The sequence below is a fragment of the Procambarus clarkii genome, chromosome 30, assembly GCF_040958095.1.
Source record: "Procambarus clarkii isolate CNS0578487 chromosome 30, FALCON_Pclarkii_2.0, whole genome shotgun sequence".
Lineage (NCBI taxonomy): Eukaryota > Metazoa > Arthropoda > Malacostraca > Decapoda > Cambaridae > Procambarus > Procambarus clarkii.
In genome coordinates, this window is record NC_091179.1 from 22,487,499 (window position 1) to 22,505,422 (window position 17,924).

Consider the following 17,924-nt stretch of genomic DNA (forward strand, 5'->3'; position numbering starts at 1 on the left):
AGGATGAAAATAATGATGACATTAATGTTGGGAATGAGACTGATGAGGGATATGAAACATGTGAAGATTTCTGGGTCTAACATAATATAATATATATACAATTTTTTATCAGAATTGAAAAAAGTCTATATAAAATGGCGATTGTATTTTAATTATCTGATGGATGTTATGTAATGGCCTATTGAATGAATCTCAATCATCAACTCCCCACTGTATGATATATGACTCACGCCGTTTACCCGCGCTTCTTTGAATTTCTTCACTTTGACATTCAGAGCACTGGGCAGAAATCACATTATATCAACATCTATCTCTGACCATCGCATTGCTTTGCTTTGTTTTAATTAGACAGTCGGATTCCCCTGGTCCATGCCACTTTTGAGTTGATTACTATATATGATGTTCAATGTTGGAAACTAGTTCAACAAACAATTTAGTTATCATCGAACCTATATCCAATATTTGCATTATGAATTTCAATTGTGATGATGCTGGGTACCCATCCATCTTCAGTAGAACCCATCCAGAACCATTTTGGGTTTATGAGGTATGTTTTTCATATCTTTTTTTTTATGGGGGGGGGACACTAGTACTAGTTTCATTTAGTCTTTTTCATTCCCAACCAACTTTCAGTTCAGTCAAACTTCTCGTATCCTAAAACAAAAATAAATTAATAATGAACCTTGATATTTAGCACGTGCATTTTAACTAACATAAATAAATTTGAAGAAATAATGTACAATTAACTCATCACCTCTATTTTTCTCTTAATTTCAATTGTATCATCTTTATTAATGAAGGTGTATTATTATTCATATTTATTGGCGGTTCTATACCAAAAACTGCCTTGTAAGGCGATATGCCAATTCCACGTGAATATGCTGTGTTTTTGGTGAATTGCACAAAGGGAAGTCCAGCTGACCAATCTCGCTTTTGATTTTCACACATCCAACTGCCAAGCATTTTAATTACATTTTCTTTTGTACATTCAATGCTCCCTTGGCTCTGTGGATGATGAGGTTTGCTATTAATGAGGAGCATGTTGGGCCACATTTCGTTTTTTAGCTCTTGAATGACCTCTGCCACAAATTCACGGCCGTTATCGCTCTGTAAAATTCGTGGGGCTCCCAAGAGAGTAAATATATCGAGTAAGTGGCGTGCCACTTCAATCGCCCGTTTACTGCGAAGAGCTCGTAAAACCGAAAACTTTGTTAAATGATCCTGATAATGTAAAATATATTTATACACACATCCTCCTTCTTTTTGCATATTTATTAAGTCCATTTGTCCTCGCTCCGCAAAACTGGCCGATACAATGGGCCGTATTACCCCTTTTTTTCGTCGAGGAAGTCGTTTCAAATTGCATATGTGGCAGAGTGAAATAAAGAGTTTCACCGATTGTTGAGTGACGTTAGCGATAGTTTTATTTGCTTCAAAATAAGTTCTTTTTTCTCCTCCGTGACAAACTGCTCTGTGTGCATCATAAATCGTATCATACAATTGCCCTTGATGTATGAAACGACGACACATCCGGCCAGGATCAGCTGTTGTTCCTGTTGTTGTTGTTGTTGTTGTTGTTACAGCTGTAGTAGAATGACGATTGTCACTGGTCAGTTTACGCTTGGTCCCCCGCTTCATTCTTCGTTCAGTTTCGTCGATGGTTACTAAGACGTCATCCCCAAATAGATTTTTGACATCATATCGAGACAATAGATCATATTCATGAGAAGATTTTCAATTCAGTTTCAATTTAGCATTTTTGACTTCCTCAATGTATTGTGCTAATTTTTCTCGAGTGAAAATTTTCCGACTCCCAGGCCCACCTTTTTCCAACATTTGGCTTATCTTTAGCTCAAATTCATGTTTGCTGCAAAATTCTTCGTTTTTCTTTTGCCTTGATATCATCCTATCACTATTTTAATTTTATTTAAATTTGTTTATTATATAACCACCAAGTTTTTTTTTTATACCATGGAACAGTTACACACAAATCGCCTAGAACACTAGTGATGATAATGGAATTTGAATTGAAAAGAAGAGTTTGAAGCCTTTACTGTAAACCTGAAGAATCTCGAAATATAAATAAAAAAAAAATATATATATATATATATATATATATATATATATATATATATATATATATATATATATATATATATATATATATATATATATATATATAATGCTATGCCTAGTAAATATATATTATGGTCAGACGGATTTAATAAATTTACCATTCATTAATTACATGCCAAAATGAGTGGACAACATAGCATGAAAACATTAGATGGTTTAAATTTCAAAATAAATTTAAACATTTTAAAACGAAATGGGTTTTATTATAACAAACAAGAAAATCTATGGAAATGTATAAAGTGTCATTTGTCACTTACATTCAATATAAATAGTAATGCAATTGTATATCCAGAACATAATTGTACATTTATTTCACAAATTAAAACACCTATCAGAATGTTTAACAACATTTTTTTTTTTTAAGTTTGAAAGTGCACGGCTAGACACATTTAACAATTGGAAATTCCCATGGATTTCCCCTCTAAATTTAGCTAGGGATGGATTTTTTTATCTTAAAAGAAACGATGCATGTGCATGTATTTTCTGTAATACAGTTATCAAGAACTGGCAAATAAACGATATTCCACATAATAAACATAGACAAAGAGTTCCTTATTGTCCATTTATCATGGGAAAACCCATTGGTAATGTCCCTTTAGAGTTATGTGAAGTTATTCTGCAATCCAATTTAGTCCTCTCATTGTCACCTCATTGTCCCAGTGTCGATCGAACATATGAAGATTGTAAAAATCGCCTGGAAAGTTTTAGCACATGGCCACTTACATTACCAAACTCAGAAGATCTAAGTTCAGCTGGATTCTTTTATACAGGTCTTAGTGATCATGTGAAATGTGCTTTTTGTAATCTTGGGCTATGGAATTTTCACATTTCTGACAAGCCTCTACTTCTTCATATTCAATGGAATCCGGAATGTAGCTTTCTGAAAAGTTTCATGGATTTATCCTCGAACAAGATTGAGATTACAATACGAAAATTTCGAGAGGTATCTGTAAATGATAAAAAAAATCTCATTCAATCTTTAATTGAAGGAATGGATACCATATGCCAAACCATTTACCATGATTATATACCTCGAGATATTATACATAGTATTGTAAAAGAAACTATAGAAAAAAAAGAATTTGTAGTATTGTTTTCATATATTTTATTTCGGTATAAATGTCAGGAAAAACAATTTGGGAAAAATTTGGTAAAAAATTTTCCTCAAATATTAAAAGATATGGAAACTATGATTAGCTCATCACAGGAAGAAATTATAAATTCAAGGTTTATTTCTGAAATAATAATGCCCATTACCACCACAACATCCAACATTAAAAACCCACACACATCCAATACAACCAGCACCTCACAAACAATAACCACCACAACCCAAACAACACCCCCACCATCACCCTACCCAAACCCCACCAACACAACAACCCCCACAACCCAAACAATAACCCAAACCCCACCAACACAACAACAACCACAATAACCCAAACACTGCCACCACCACCACCACCACCCTCCCAAAACCCAACCAACACAACAACCCAAACACTGCCACCACCACCACCACCACCACCACCACCCTCCCAAAACCCAACCAACACAACAACCCAAACACTGCCACCACCACCACCACCACCCTCCCAAAACCCAACCAACACAACAACCCAAACACTGCCACCACCACCCTCCCAAAACCCAACCAACACAACAACCCAAACACCGCCACCACCACCACCACCACCACCACCCTCCCCAAACCCTACCAACACAACAACCCCACCACAACTTTTATAATCACCCACACCCACAATATACACACCCTAATCTCACCACCACCCCAACAACCTTACCACACCACCACCACCACTCCCTACTACACATTACTGAATATAATCCATGTTCTGTTAGAATAAAAAAATATATAAATTATTATATAAACACTATTCATTTTTAGATACAAAATAGTCAGTATGTCATCTCAATATTGTAAAGAAACTGATTTTTATTACAAAAATGCACATCTTCCTCCGACTATAAATATGCCATTAATACAATTAAAACCAAACCAATTAAATTATGATAATAAAACTAAAAAATCTTTAGGGCTTTTATATGTAGATGCCAGTCAATGTTTTAGCACAGACGAAAAAGTTATATTAAAAAAATGTAAAATCCTAATGTTACATTCTCCATCATACTTTTATATTTCGTATCTTAATAATAAAAGTTATCGACATAAATGGAATGATAAAACGAAAAGTGTTATTATTTTTGAAAATTCGTCCCCCATGAGTCAAGCCGAATATGTTAATTTATATCAACATATGTTTGGTAATGGAAATACAATAGAGGGGGAGTATACACTTCCTCGTGGTCAACCCGAAAAAATTGATCAAAAGATTCCGATAATTACCCAAATTAGAGAGTTTATGGAAGAAACACATTGTTTTCATTTAGATTTTATACCAATTATTAAAAGAATTAAATTGGGGATGATTCATAATAACCAATATAATTTACCAATGATATCAGAGGAATGGATAGCACTGAATGGTAAAACCTATCAGTGTGATTATAGTATTTTAATTGAAACTGAAAATGCAAATAATTTAATTCAATTTACGCACTCTCGGTCTCGATGTTTAAATTGGATACTTGGAACTTTAGGATGTATTTTCAACCTAAATGATAAGAAGACCAACAACCGTGCAATTAAGAATTATATGCATTGTTTTCCTTTCAGTCATCGCTTAGATGAAGAAAAAATTGCCTGTTATTTCCCACTTGAAGAAGCCCTAATACATATAAACAGCCATCGACTCAAAACACTAATACCCTTCAATAGTGAAACATTAATTAAAACTATAATTAAAAAAATAAAAGAAAATAGTTTTAAATACAATGGCATATCCTCATCTTTCAACAACAACAACGGCTTCAGGAGAGAATCATCAACAACTTCCTCAGTTACTACCTCAACCTCATGTTATGGATTTGAGAATAGCTAACAGAGTACATGAAGAATCTTATTGGAATCCAATACCAACCACATCAACAACTCCCGCAATTAATGAGAGACATGATAATAAGGAAATATCACAGGAAAAAATTAATGTCTTTAAGAAAAAAACAAATTGGCCCCTTTCTATTATGTATCTGTCTTTTTTGGTTGGTTTATTAGCCACCTTTTATCTTTTGGGAACAAATATTTCCAAATCATTAATGTCATTAGTAATTGCTATTATGGCTCTTTTATTAATTACATTTATCTTAACTTACCATCAATATCAATATAAATCAATTGTTTCTTATGCCCAAAAAATCGTTCCTCCAGCTAAACAGCTTATACATCTATTAAATTATTAAATTATAATTAAATTTCATAGTCATTTTATTATTTTTCTCCTATATAAAAAATAACAAAAAAAGATATGTTCGGTAATAAAATATTCACATATTTTATACTTATTATATTAGTTATCTTATGTTTGTTTATTACAATAACATCTGTTATGAATGTATATGATAAAATACCATTTATGGATTCAGTTAAATCTGATGATCACATGAAATATGTTATGGGGTCACATCATGCCATAGCTGGGCTAATTGCAGTAATTCTCGTGATTTTTACAACGATTAATACATATAAAATTATAAACCATGAAGAAAGAGACCAAATGAATTTTGAAGCACAGTAAATTTATTAAAGTATTCGAAAAAAATTGTTGTAATGTATGACATTTACCAAGTCATAGAAACAGGTGCTTGCTTTATTTTTTTAATACAAGTGTAATCAATAATGATCATAAAATTACATAATTTTTTTTTATTATAATCATAAAAACCTACAGTGTGTATGTGTGTGTGTGTGTGTGTGTGTGTGTGTGTGTGTGTGTGTGTGTGTGTGTGTGTGTGTGTGTGTGTGTGTGTGTGTGTGTGTGTGTGTATGTGTGTTGTAAAAAGAAATATATTAAATTTGATATATACAAAATTCATATTCTATAATGTTTACAATTTCTAAGATTTAACTGTACATTTATTAATTGAAGGTGGTGGTATGCCTAATATAATAATAATAATAATAATAATAATAATAATAATAATAATAATAATAAAAACTCTGGGAGAATGGTAATTCGAATGTAAGTTACAGTTACTAATGAGATATTCATCAAATCCTTATTCTCAATAATGGATCCTAAGTGAGTGGGTAAAACGACACATACAGAGGAAGAAACAAACAACGGGTAGGTCTCCCGAAACCCATTTAAACCTATTACAAAAAACAATAACAACCACCAAAATAAATATATATATATAATATATATATATAATATATATATATATATAATATATATATATATATAATATATATATATAATATATATATATAATATATATATATATATAATATATATATATATAATATATATATATATATAATATATATATATATATATATATATATGTCGTGCCTGGTTGCCAGAACGTCGTATTTGGCCTGCTGTGCAAGGCCCGATTTGCCTGATGGGCCGAGTTTTCATGAATTTATAATTTTTTTCAAATTTTTTTTCTTGTGAAGTGATGAATCTGTCCATTTCATTATGTATGGGTTGATTATTGGAAATTTGAGTTAAAACTAACATAGATATATGACCGAACCTAACCTAACCCCTAACCTATCATAACCTAACCTAATTAACTTGTGTATGGTGAAATGGACAGATTTATCACTTCATAGAGGAAAATTGGAAAAATATATAGATTCAGGGGAACTTGCCTCGTTGGGCAGGTCGGGCCTAGCATAGTGGTCCAGGTGTGGTTTTCTGGCTGCTAGATGTAACATATGTCTATTATTTTTTTTTATAATATGCGAAACGAAACCTCTCAATGTTCAATAATTCTTAGCCATTTATTAAAGAAATTGTGGGAATATCAATTATGCGTTAGAAGCTGGAGTGCTGGTGGAGGTGGAGGTGGTGACAGTGGCACCGCTGTCGTTAGCAGCTGGATTGCTGGTGGAGGTGGTGACAGTGGCAACGCTGTCGTTAGCAGCTGGAGTGCTGGTGGAGGTGGAGGTGGTGACAGTGGCACCGCTGTCGTTAGCAGCTGGAGTGCTGGTGGAGGTGGAGGTGGAGGTGGTGACAGTGGCACCGCTGTCGTTAGCAGCTGGAGTGCTGGTAGAGGTGGAGGTGGAGGTGGTGACAGTGGCACCGCTGTCGTTAGCAGCTGGAGTGCTGGTGGAGGTGGTGTAGGTGACATTGCCACGTGCTGTTGGGAAGGTGGCACTGACATCTTCTGATTGTTGAGAGATGGTGTCGCTGTTTGTGGATTGGATTCTCATCCACATTAAAAATAAAATAATTAGTAAACATATACCAACAACAAATATATAAATGTTCATTTTTTTTATAATAACCAAAACAAAAAAAATATTAGAGGGTAATTCATAAAAAATAAAAAACAACAACTAAGTATTTTGGGTAATTGCCATATAGACCGTTTATTGGCCAACATTACATTAAATTATTAATATAATTGAAAAGTTTTAATTATAATATAAATTACCATATACATCCTTGTATTTTAGGTAGGGTATACAAATTTACATACTGATTAAATGACATTGAATCGCACAAATCTTGTGGTATATGATGTACATCATTAGGAGGTTCTATTTGGAAGTTGGGGATGGATGTATCTGCTATTATAGTTTTATCAACAACTTGAAGATATTCAGAAGGATCTCGTATTTGTACTAAATAATTAGGTTGAAGAGTTGTAATGTTGTTTCCCGGTGTTACTTCAAATTTCCTAAATACCCCAACACTGTGATTCATAATATTTTGCAAATGGGCAATGGTATTTTTTAATACTAACATCTCATTAGAACATAGACTCTTGAGAGTAACAAAACCGATTTGATCTGAATATACTACATTAGGCGATGCTATTTCAAGAATATTTGTGCCATTTTCGGGATAGTCTGAAAATATATCTATACCATTGGGTTTTTCACCTGCAAGATTATGATTGATATCGAGTATTTTTGAGGGAGACATTCCAATGGCAATATCAAAAATCGAATAATTAACATTATTTATATCAACAGGTTTATTCAGGTCATCATTAAACTCTGAAAAGTAATTTTTCAAATTGTCTATATTTGCTTTTAAATTCTTACGAAACATTTCCGAATCATTAATATGTTTCTCCATAGCAATATCAGCGAGATCAGGAGAGGTGGTAGTATTTAAGTCAGGAAAACTGTCTGGTTTAATAGGATCTCCAGGTTTGAGATTTGTATTAGGTGTCATGGTATGTGCTGTATTTACAAATCGTTTATGAGGTGGATATTTAGTACCATCTTTAAGTCCTCGTTTCAATTTTTCACAGGCTGTAGTTGATTTAGGTTCAGTACTGTCAGTAAACACGGCCTTCCCTTTATTATTAATGATGAGAATATTATGTGGAGTAGTGATACACTCATTATTGAGTGGAGGGTATTTTTTAAGATCTTCCGGATTATTCGAGAGGGCAACCGCTATGGCTAGAAAATCATGTATTCGATGTGTGGACAAGGGTTCATAACAAGCAAAATTGGTTCGATTCAAATATAATCTACTTCCATCATTATCTGTTATAGTTTTCACTTGTAAACGTCGCTGTGATTGAATTAGTTGAGAATAATATATGTTTAAAACTGAATTTACATCAAAAATTTTTAGTAAAACTAAATTTTCTTCACCTTTAGCTGCTTTAACAAATTTATGAGGTGGAGAAGTTATTAATTTATTCTTGTCAGCTGGTATATGCTCACCTTTGTAATAACCATTATCAAGACAAGCAGGGAGAGCGTTCATAAACTTTTCATAAAATTCCAATTGGTCTTTAATGTTATTGTTATGGCAAGGAACAGTTTCCTCTGTATCAACCCAAATTACTTTAACCCCCTGATCTATGAGATTTGATGGCATAGCTAACATCTGTAAAAAGATTTTTGAATCAGGGATTAGAATATTACCTGGATGAAAAGATATATTCATAGCATTTTGCATGTTAGGATAGACTTTTTGATTAACATTATAACTTGTTAAGACATAAGCCATTGGTCCTAAATTATAAGTTTTGTGAGGCCCAGTTTTGTTGGAACAAGATGAGTCTTTAAAATCTTTCACCACGTCTGTTGATAACAAACCCATTTTTAGATATAAACAGGGTGGACATATAGCAGACAAACTTTTATAAATATTATGTACTGGTTTTTCCCGTGCTTTTCTATACAAATCTTCAATTTGTTGTAAATGATAATCTTTTTCTTCATATTTTAGGTCAGGAAATAGAGCGTGAATACAAACACATTTAAAAGAATTACCTATCATATTTAACTGTTGACCCAAAGCTTTTATGAAAGAAGCACGTTGGTTAGGGTCACTGATATATCTAGTCATATCTTGAATTTTGGAAAGAACTTCAGATATTTCTGGATTAACTTTTGGATTGGCCATTATTGATGTTATAGATGAATTCGGAGTTAGACCAACTACTGATTGTTGTGTTATGGTGTTTGTTTGTTGGTTTTGTGCTGGTGGTGTTGGTGGTGGGTTTGATTGTGGGTTTGGTGATTGTACAGGATTGGTTCTATTTGGAATCCCTACAGGACTACTCATATTTTCATATATTTTTTATTATAAACTAAAATAAAAAGGTAAATAAATGTCTTCATCTTTACCTCAATCACCGACATCATCACTTTCAATAAAAAATTCCATAGTTAATTCTGATGTCATTAATATCATTTCTAAAATTAATGATGATTCACCCCAACATAATTTAATTAGAACGATGATTAGAGAACAAATAAATATGATAGGTACTCAATGTATTTGTAAACATGCAATTTTACCTAAAGTAAAAACAGAAGATAAAGATTATTATTTACTTCAACTTGAACAACTCTATATGAAAGCCCAAGAAAAATTATCCAAATCCAATACCTATATAAGTTTATCTGCCATATGCCAACCATGTTTGTATGTGAAAATGGGTTTAATCTTTCGGGAAACTTTAAATGATTTTCATTATAATGAAATGTGTCATAATAACATTGGAATACACACCTATAATTTAGGGTATTTCTGGCATGCTCTATCTAGTTTCGGTATTAATTACAAAATTTATCCCCAAATTAAACAAACACAGAACATATCTTTCTTCCCTGGTAATATTATCTTACCCAATCCCAACATTTTGTTACAAATTTTAGCTATGCCATCAAATCTCATAGATCAAAATATTAAAATTGTTTGGGTTAACACTAAAGAAATAATAGACGAAATAAATGAAATAAATGTTGACGATTTAACTAAAATTTATACAAAATTTGTAGAAAGTCTCCCATATCCTTTGGAAAACGGTTACTATAAACGTCCATTAAAAAACGAACAATGGAATGACAATGAAAAGGGAATAAGCGCCCCTCCTTCTTCACGATTTATTAAAGTTATAAAAAATGATGATTTTAATTCAGTGGATTTAAAAATCTTTGATATTAACAATATAATGAGTATTTATTATGCTCAGTTAATTAAATCTCAGCAACGGCTCTTACAAATAAGAAATAATCGATTGTCATACTGTGAACCATTATCGACACATAGGACTCATGATTATATAGCTATAGCAATTGCTCTTTCTGACTCCCTCGATGATCTTAAAGAATTACCGCCTCTCAATGGTCGATGTATCTTCACGATGCATAACATTCTTATTGTTAACAGACAAGGAAGAGCTATTTTTACTACAACTACTACCAGAAATCAATCCACTGAATGTATACAGTTAAAACGAGCTCTTAAACCTAAAATATCCACCCAAACCAATACCAGTTCACCCAATGTATTACAACAGCTCAAAAATCCTGTTAGACCTATAGATATTCATCCCCCTTCTTTTATACATGAGACCAAATTTTCTTATCTGTCTCATATTGCAACTGAGAAACCTATGGTTAAAACGTATCAAAGTCATTTAACTTCAAATGCTGATAATTTAAAACAGTATTTCAATACATTTAATGATGATCTAAATGTGGATGTGGTAAATAACATTAATGATGTTTCCATTCTCGATATTGCAATGGGAATGTACCCTAGTAAAATATTAGATATTAACTTGAAACCGGAAAAAAATTCAAATATTGATATTTCCACTGACGAAGCCAATGGAGAATGTATGATGAGGATATTAGAAACCACCCCTCCTAATACTGCTTATTCATCTCATATAGGATTCATTTCCCTTACAAATATATGCAGTAATGAAAAATTAGTTTTAAAGAATATGGCTACATTTTTACCAAATATATTAGCTCGAGATACTGGCACAAACTTCATTTCTAAAAATTCTCTAGGGAATATTACCCATAATATAAATTTTTTGGCTGAAATGAAAGATCACAACGAGTTTATTGAGTCCATAAAACAACCAAATTAACAAAGTAAAATAAAATAAAAAAAATGACTTCAAAATCAACCTTGGATATTATTAATCTTAATGATGCCCTTAAAAATAAAAAATATAAAAAAGCTTTTCAAATTTATTTAGACTTTGAAAAATCTATTCTAAAAACACTCTTTGTAAATGAAATTAAAATTATACCCGAAAATGAAAATAGTCCAGAGAGACTAAACCCATTTCCTTTGATAATATGTTCAACGCTGTTCAAATTAGCATCACAAGAAGATAAGAAAAATGATATAAAAGAATTTAAACCGAAAGAAAATCTTCAAAAATTAAATGAATTCTTTAAAAATACCGATAATATTGACCAAATAGTAGGTTCATCCCTCATTAACGATCTACTAACCAACCTTATACATTGTGCAATCAATGAACTTGAAAACGAAAATATGGATGGACCCAATCTCATGGACAGAATTTTTGGTGTATATAAATTATTTGAACAGTTTCTATTTGCCCTTGAACGTATTCATCTTTATACACCATTTTCAATCTACACTCAATTGATTTACCTTTGTTTTCTGTTATGCAAACGCATGAATGAACTCATAAAAAGTTGTGTAAATATGAATACAATCTCTAATTCAAAAATAAATGAAATTCAAAACACATTTCAAAATAATGTAAACCAATTGGAAAACAATAATAAATTTTGTATACAACAGTTACATGAACATTATCAATGGCAACTAAAAAACTCTCAAGAAATTTATAAAAACAACATTGAAGAAATTTACAGAAAAACAGAGGAAAGTAAAAATGAATTATGGAAAAGGGTTAACCTTTCAACTATTGACACTATACATGAACAAGAATTAATGTTAAATAACCAACTTGAATTAATAGAAAAAATCATATCCCAAATAAAAACGTATGGAATGAATGATGATGATGATGATGAATTAACACAAGATGACCAACGATCATTGAGTCCTAGGATACAAACCAATCGCTCTTTGACCATTCCAATGTCAGCTGAACACCATATTGTTGCTTCTCCAGCCGGGATTCTGCCTTAGAAGCTTTCAGGCATAATCCCACGAGTACCTACTTAATCAAACTTATGAAATATAAAATAGATATTAATAGTACTACCATCATTAAGTTGAAATTTGTATCCATATAAGGGGACGGCATTGTCTACTATTGGCTATCATTGGCTTGATAACTGATCGTTTTCAAGCATAATAATATAGTAGTCACTGTTTATACTTCTTTTGTTTTGTATAGTCGGAGTTGCTACTATCCCAAAGATTTCTCTTTCACAGAAACATATTAAGGATAAGAGAGCTGTGTCCCCATATGATGGGTACTGGTCAAATTTTCCTGGTGTGGATGAATCTGTTCCATTATTATGATTATAATTATTATTGGTTTTGCCGTTTAAGCCTTTAGAACGAATGAACATATCAATATCATTTATTTGATGAGGGGGTATATTGAAAGCCCCAAATTCTTTCACCACGTCATATATGGTATAAGGTTTGATAGATATCAGTCGACTGTATTGCTGTTTGACTATTCCATCATCATAATTTGTCTTATAACTCTTTCTTTTCCTTCCCAAAGCATTATAAACAGCCCAGTTATCTATCAGTATGGCTCTCATATCTGAATATATAGGGTATTTATTGACAATATATTTATATGACTTACTAACACCATATTTATTTTTAGATAAAACACAGTCATAATACGTTAAAATATGTGTAAAATATTGACACATGTTCAATAAAGTTAAAACATTTTGAAAATATGATCGTTTTCCTGCTGTCCATAAAATAAGAATATTGTGTTTGTTGATGGCTTTCATATAATCTAACATCTCATATAAAAATGGCCGTGTATATACTGAGGGAAAACTATCTGACAAATTCAGTTGTAAATGTTGTTGTTCATCATATATGGCTAATGTATTATCGAAATCAAAAACAAGAAGAGCTGGTGCTCTTTTTTCCTCGTTAAGATATCGTACATATTTATAAAAAAACATATCTTGAGTAAAATCTTCAGTATCAAACATTTGTTTACTGTTAAAATAATTATTAATATTATCATCATTATTATTATTATTATTGTCATCATTGTTTATTGGTGACAATATATCAGTAGTAATTGTAGATGTTGCAGTGGATGTAGTTGTTGTTGTTGTTGTTGTTGACGTAGTGTCACTAGTTGTAATAATTGCATTAGTATCACTAGTTATATCAGAAGGAAAATATGATAAAAGTGGCTTTGTAGTCATATTCCACGACATTGTTTTCTTATTTTTTAAAAATTAATTAAATTGTTATTAAATTGTTTTTTTATTGGTCTTTGAAGGTAACAATTGGTAACATGGGATGCCCGAATAATGTGAAAGGAACATGTTTTATTACTTCTTCAATGAAATGTTTGTTAGAGTGTCGCATTTTCTCAGTGGGAAGTATATTTTTATCAAGTAAACATTTTAAATGAATCATGGCATGAACAATAATAACACAGACGTTAAGAGCTGACATTCCCATTCCATTTAGACTAGTGTTGAACATTTCTCCATTAGACATATTTACAAATGTATTATATAAAATACGATGGGAACCTAACACCTTATATCGTTTATCAGCTCCAGGCATAACCAAACTATAAGCATCTAGGCCACTTACAAGAGACCGATCATTATCCTTGTTTATATAATTTTTATCATCATCTGTTTTTGTTTTATATATGTTTATTAAATCATTTATTGAATAAAAAATATACACATTATTAGTAGTATTGTCCAAATAAAGATTAATATACTCACAATCATGAGGATAGAGGAGTTTACCATTTTGATCTCTATCACCTTCTAACGCCAAATTCAAAATTTCCTTATTTACTTCTTATACATTTTCCTTATAGTCGATAAAATGATAATTTAGTGGGGGTGATCTTAAATTTTTTTGAATTTCAAACCAACCCTCAAACAAATATTGATCAGCAGCTCCAAACAAATTTTCAATTGTTCTAGACATAAGTTGCTGAGCCACATGTCCCATAAATCTAATCCAGTTATGATAAACTTTATTTATAATAAATTGAGCACTTTCATGTGTATAAATTAAAGCTGTTATTGGTTCAGCTTTAATGATGTTACTCTTACCTAAACACTCCTCAATATACTGTAAACGTCTTTCAACTCTAGCTATTTGCGTTCTTTCCTCTAAATCATAATCATCAATATAAACATCCCTATTAAAGTGATTTTTCTCGTTTTTAATGTGACCATCTCGGTTTACACGATATGCGTCACTAGAGGGTAAGAGTCCACCTGCTGTTTTGACAAATGGTATGCGGTATCGTCGTTGTTGTTGTTGTTGAGATTTTCTTCTATTTTGTTCACTTTTTCTTTCACTAGTTGTTCTTGGTGTTGGTGTTGGTGTTGGTTTAGATTCTGTTGCTGTTGTTGCAGCTGTTTTGTTTTTTCTAATTTTATTATTAGATTCTTCATTTTCACTGGGACTGTAAATTCCTCCTTTTGATGGGAAATAGGCCATTGAGACAAAATTTTCAATTTTTTCTTTTTCCTCTTTCTCTTTTTTTAAAGAGGTTATTATTATTATTATTATTATTATTATTATTCATTTTTAACTATAAAGAAAACCTTAAGAGTGAAAATAATATCTAGGAATAAATTAAAATTCAAAAAGAGTCGTATCACGTGATATTTTGCAAATACATCAGGAGACAGCAATGTACAGTATTATGACAAAGAGATACTAAACTAATTTAGTTAAAAGTGATGAGGGTTTTATATCAGGTCTTTTGGTTGTTATATATTTTTTTTTTTTATTATTAGTGATAAAATATTTTACAAGTTTATATGAGCCTGTTTCCAACACAAGATATAAATATTATTTTTAAAATTATTTCAGAACTACAACAGAAAGGTGTTCACCTGCTGAAACCTCATGTGTGTACTGAGGTAAGTACAATTCAACCCTTCCTCTTTCTCCTAGCATCAGGTCAGCACAGGTGGTGTAAGAGCAGCATGACTGAAGTTGGTCTTTGGAGCGCCGCTACTCTGTGATAACTCAAGGAGGTGACAGTCTTTACTGAGCCTCCATTCTCCACCTCGAGAGTGCTGGTCTTTGCCTCGGGAGTGCTGGTCTTTACTGCGCCTCCATTCTCCGCCTCGAGAGTGCTGGTCTTTACTCCGCCTCCATTCTCCGCCTCGGGAGTGCTGGTCTTTACTGCGCCTCCATTCTCTGCCTCGGGAGTGCTGGTCTTTACTGCGCCTCCATTCTCTGCCTCGGGAGTGCTGGTCTTTACTGCGCCTCCATTCTCTGCCTTGGGAGTGCTGGTCTTTGCTGCGCTGTCGCTCTATGCCTCGGGAGTGTTGGTCTTTACTGCGCCTGCTGCGCTGTCGCTCTGTGCCTCGGGAGTATTGGTCTTTGCTGCGCCTGCTGCGCTGTCGCTCTGTGTCTCGGGAGTGTTGGTCTTTGCTACGCCGATGTTCTGTGCCTCGGGAGTGCTGGTCTTTGCTGCGCCTACTGCACCTGCACCGGCGCTCTGTGCCTCGGGAGTGTTGGTCCTTGCGGTCCCCCTCGAATTGTAATCTCATATCAAATCGTACCACATTTACCTTATAAGATGACAAAAAACAAAAAAAAAATGAACATCATTTATTATATTGTATTCACAACATAGTTTTACATAACATATTTGATAAAATATAATAACTTGAATAGTCATCCTTTGACTGAAGAAGACAAATCACAATCTTATGACAAATCACAATCTTATGAAAATTTGTAATGAGGAGTCTCAGATGATGATATAGAGTTAATTTTTTTTTTTTTTTTTTTTTTTACCTCATCCATGACTAGAGGTTCCTGTTCCCCCATTTGTAGAAAAGTTTCTGTTCCAGCACTGAAACTCTTTTCTGAAGTATTCTGGAGCAACTTCATACAACCACTGGGCATCTATGGCAGAGTTTATATGCATGTATGTTTTACCTGTGTACAAGTTCTGTGAACAATACATAGGCAGGTTTCCCACCAAATAAGACAGAAGCTGGATGAATTGTGGCTTCTTGTTTCGAGTCCAAAGTTATGTACTTGCCACCCAACTGTAACTCTGCAACATCTGTATGAGTGTCCATAAAGATTAATGATATCTGTTGAAATGAAAAACTATATGTTTTAATAATACTTTTTACACTTATATATATATATATATATATATATATATATATATATATATATATATATATTTAGTATATATATACGAGCTCCAAGCGAGGTCTCTTCCCTTCACAGTGGAGAACTAATATAAGGAATATAAGGTTGAGGGTTGTCTTATATATCATACATGGCCATGTAGCCAATAATTTTCAATTTTATAATTTTCTTCTATCTGACTTTGGGGAAGTTCAAGTTATTGTGGATGAGGAAAAAGAGAGAGAATGAGAGAGAGAGAGAGAGAGAGAGAGAGAGAGAGAGAGAGAGAGAGAGACAAATGGTGCAACTACTTCACTGGCATATTCGCTCATAAATGTTGCTATTTTTTCGCTCAAGTCCTCCATATTTTTGTCTTTGCAATACAAAGCCATCTGTCCACCAAAAGCATATAGTGCAATTATCCTGCCCCAAGTAATATCCATCTTTTCACCTTCAAATAGTTCATTGAAAACTCCAACAAATGTCACATATCCAGTGTCATGAGTAATGTCCAATTTTTTAAATATTCCCTTAAATTGTTTTTCGTGACTGTGCACCATCGTCTTGATACATCTGAGGAGTGTTTCTTCAACTTTATCATTAGTTGTCGCCTTTGTCTTCTCCATCAGTGAAAACACAATATACTTGGCTAAACTCTCCGCCTTATTCTCCACGCTCTCTCCTTTCAGTGAAACTTCGGCAATATTAGCTTCATTCTGGTTACATCTTTCTACAATAGGCTCCTGTGTGTGATTACCTCTAATCATGGACAATGATAGTTGTCACCCTGCACCAAAATCATATACAATAAGTTAGGATATAGCTTCTCTTTATATATATATATATATATATATATATATATATATATATATATATATATATATATATATATATATATATATATATATATATATATATATATATATAATACATTTAACCAAAAAAAAAAAAAAAAAGTGTCAAATTTTTTCCATAAATTACAACATAAACAAATAATGATTACCCGAAAAATAGTGTACCTGTCTATGCTTAGAAGTGACTGGCACTATATTATTGACTTCCATCCAGTCAGCTGCTTCCAGCTGCCAATACTATTTGAAGTACCCCACCCCATTCCCTTTCTTC

At 32.5% G+C, this 17,924-nt stretch overlaps 1 pseudogene; it reads right to left on the minus strand.

Annotated features, from left to right (window-relative positions):
• The window catches only part of LOC138369947 (ribonucleoside-diphosphate reductase subunit M2 B-like), a 36,449-nt pseudogene extending 19,207 nt beyond the window's left edge, over positions 1 to 17,242 (minus strand).
• Between the last annotated feature and the right edge of the window lie 682 nt (positions 17,243 to 17,924).